Source organism: Sorex fumeus, unplaced genomic scaffold, assembly GCF_029834395.1.
Source record: "Sorex fumeus unplaced genomic scaffold, SorFum_2.1 ptg000032l, whole genome shotgun sequence".
In the NCBI taxonomy this organism is placed as follows: domain Eukaryota; kingdom Metazoa; phylum Chordata; class Mammalia; order Eulipotyphla; family Soricidae; genus Sorex; species Sorex fumeus.
The window spans coordinates 2,410,109-2,414,087 of record NW_026606089.1 but is presented as its reverse complement, the minus strand read 5'-3'; the positions used below and the strand labels follow the sequence as shown (position 1 = coordinate 2,414,087).

At 37.4% G+C, this 3,979-nt stretch overlaps 1 pseudogene; it reads left to right on the top strand.

The window, feature by feature from the left end:
* Nucleotides 1-1,777: 1,777 nt before the first annotated feature.
* On the top strand, nucleotides 1,778-1,871 carry LOC130025858 (uncharacterized; annotated as a pseudogene).
* The last annotated feature ends 2,108 nt before the right edge of the window (nucleotides 1,872-3,979 follow it).

Genomic DNA, 3,979 nt, shown 5'->3' with positions numbered 1-3,979 from the left:
CACTCCTGAAATTCACATGGAACAACAAACGCACACGAATAGCTAAAGCAATTCTTGGGGAAAAGACAATGGAGGCATCACCTTCCCCAACCTCAAACTCTACTACAAACGATAATAATGAGAACAGCATGGGACTGAAACAAAGGCTCAGCTGCAGACCAATGAAAAAGGATTTAATATACTGACACACACCCTCAAATATATAATCATCTAATCTTTGATAAGGGAGCAAGAAATATGAAGTGGTTCAAGAGAGTCCTTCTAAACAAACGGTGCAGAAAAAACTGGACAGCTATATGCAAAAAAAAAAATGGCTCAAACCTCTACCTAACACCATGCACAAAAGTCAGATAAAAATAGGTCAAAGTCCTCAACATCACACCAGAATCCCTCAGGTACAGTGATGACAAGGTCAGCAAATCCCTCCACGACATTGAAGCTAAAGGTATCTTCAAATATAACATGCAACTTGCCAAGCAACTGGAAACAGAGATAAACAAATGGAACTATCTTAAATTAAGCAGCTTCTGTACCTCAAAAGAAACAGTGACCAGAAACAAAGACTCCACCATGCGGGAAAGATACTCGCAGAAGCCTACCAGGTTCTCTGAGAGTGAGAACTGGACAATCAGAGTTGCTGTCTTCTAAATAAGATCCAGTCTCTGGATGTTGGCTATTGATGGCATTACATGGATCCAGGGGTAGATCGTGGTTTTAACACTTAATTACTAGAAGATGGAGGATCTGGAAGGAGGGGGCACAGTCTTGATCTGAGCAGCCATGGAGATCTCATCCCCCGGTCCCGCACATTTGGGTTCCTCTTCCAGTTCCTTCATGCATGAGGCTCCTTCAAGCTTGGGAAGAGTGGTCTTAAGCGTACCTATGGCTGTTTGCAGAGGTCTTCAGCTGCTGGGGCTATGCTCAGGGCGGTGAGGGAATCTCACCCCGCCATCTCCAAGGGGCCCCAGTGAGGAAAGCCAGGTGCGAGGTCAGGAGACTGTTGTTTTAGACATATTTGGAATTAATTTTAGATCGAAAAGTACGCATGATTGAAAATACTTATGTGCTTAGTAATAAATTACTACAAACTTGTTCAATCACGTCAGAGACCCCACTCTGCTCAGAGAACTAGATTTTTAATTACAGATCCGTTTTGCCCATGTGTCATGACTAAGAATCACTATCAGTAGATATGAAACTCACTATACACAAAGATGCACACAGGTTACTATGAGTCATCTATGTTGTTAATGTGAGTTAGCCATTAAACTTCACTGAGACCCTTTGTTCTGTCCTTTATAGGAGCCACATGAGTCTCACCTTCCGTTCAAGTTGAACTTGTAATAAGGTGGAATGAAATCATCAATATGCTTCTCACGTCATCCTTCAGGAGAAAAATCCTACATACATTCAAGGTGGTCAAAGTGCAGACAACACCATCCACCTTTTCCTGGAGAAGTACACGGGACTGAGGTGAGAACAGCAAAAGGCTCTAGTTTAATGGTCTTAATTAAGGTTTCAGGGAACGACATTAAACAACCTCATATACCATCTTCCAAAAGAATTATTTTGTAAAACTGATGCCTAGGGTATGGTAAAAGATAATATGGTAAAAACCATATTTTTCTTTCTGGGACATTGAATTTCTAAATCTATTTATTCATGCTGCTTTGAAATACATTCCTTGATTAGGAATCATTGTCTGCCATAGGAGTGAGGAAGGACAACACTCAAAGTAATAAGAAGAGAAAAATATGGAAAAATTAACTCCTACTAAGTTTAACACATATACTAAAATTGAAATGATAAAATGATGAGCATGGTCCTTGCACAGAGATGATATGCAAACTTGTAAAGCATTCCATATTTTTGTTGCAAGAAGAATGAACAGGTCTACTTTAAGCTAAGACAATCCCCACAAGTACAAAAATTCTACATAAAGAGAGCACAAATCCACACCACAACAATCTCTCTCAATGTCAATGGACTAAATGTGCCAATTCAGAGGCACAGAATGGGAAGATGAATTAGAAAACTGAAACCAACATTCATTCTGCTGCATGCAAGAAACACGTCTGAACAATCAAAGCACCCATGGGCTAAAAGTAAAAGGCTGGGAAACAAGTTTTCAAGAAAATATCACCTCCACAAAGCTGGAGTGGCCATACTAGTATCAGAACACATGGACTTCAGGCTAAAGATTATCAGAGACAGTGAAGGTCATTTCTTAATGATCATGGGATATGTACATCAGAAAGAACTCACCCTCCTCAATGTATATGATCCTAATGACAGACCAGGAAAATACTTAAAAACAACTTCTAATTGACTTATAGAAAAACATTGATAGCAACACAATACTAGAAGGAGATTTCAACACTTCTTTGTCACTTCTCCATAGATCAAACAGACTGAAGCTCAGCAAGGAAATATTTTCTTTAAGGGGAGTAATGAACAACCATTGGCTTAGAGAAGAAATCAAAGAGGAAATAAAAGTTTCCAGAAACAAATGAGAATGAGGACACGAGCTACCATAACTTGTGGGACACAGCAAAAGCAGTGTTAAGAGGAAAGATTATAGATCTGCCAGAATTCATTAGGAAGAAAGAAAGGGCCTACATGAATAAATTAGAGCTCAAGATTTTGGAAAATGACCAACAAAAGTAGTCCAAAATAGGCTGGAGGAAGGAAATAATAAAACTTGTACCAGACATCAATGAGCTAGAATCCCAAAATACAATCCAAAAGACCAATAAAAGCAAAAGCTGGTTCTTTGAGAAAATAAATAAGATCAATAAACCATGAGAAGCCTCTCAAAAAAACAAAGAGAAAGAATTCTAATAAATCGAATCAGAAATGCAAAGGGGGTTATCCTAATAGAAACTACAGAAATACATAGGATCATCAGAGATTATATTGAGATTCTTTGCAGCAGGAAATGAGAGAATTTTGAATAAATTGATAAATTATTGGATTCTAATTACCTCCCAAGGCTGAACCAAGAAGATTTGGAATACTTGAACCTATCACTAACAAGGAAATTGAAATGATGGTCAAAAGTATCCCTGCAAACAGAATCCATGGCCCAGATGGATTCAATAGTGAACTATTTCAAATCTTTAAAGAGGAACTGCTTCCAATATTTTTAAGATTTTCCAGGAATTGAAGAAACAGAAATACTCCCAAATAGTTTCTATGAGGCAAAGATCACCCTAATACTCATATCGATAGAGACACCACAAAAAAAGAAAATTACAGACCTATTTCCTTGATGAATACAGATACAAAGATTTTCAAGAAAATACCAGCAAAGAGAATCCAGAAACTCAACAAAAGATCACACACTATGACCAAATAGGTTTAGCTTGGGGATGCAAGGATGGCTTAACATTCTCTAATCAATCAACAGAATACACCATCTCAATAAAATAAAGATAAAAGTCATATGATCATATCAATAGATGTAGATAAAGCATTTGATAAGATCCAGCACCCATTCATGATGAAAAACTCTCAATAAAATTGGAGTTGAAAGTACTTTCCTCAATCTAGTCAAAGCAAATTACCACAAACCCACAGCAAGCATTATTCTCAAGGGGGAAAAACCAAAGGCTTGGAGCAGAAATCAATGAGCTAGAATCCCAAAATACAATCAGGCACAAAACAAGTTACCCACTCTCACCACTCCTATTCAACATAGTACTTAAAGTACTTGCCATATGATTTCGGTAAAAAAAAAAAGATATCAAGGGCATCCAGATAAAAAAGGAAGAACTCAAGCTTTTACTATTTGGAGATGACATGATACTATACTTAGAAAATCCCAAAGAATGTACAAAAAAGCTCCTGGGAACAATAGATTTGTTTAGTAAAGTAGCATATTACAAAATCAATATCTGGTACTCCATGGCTTTCCCATATATAATAATGAAAGAGAAAAAAGAGATAGAGAAAAACAATCCCATTCACAATAATACCT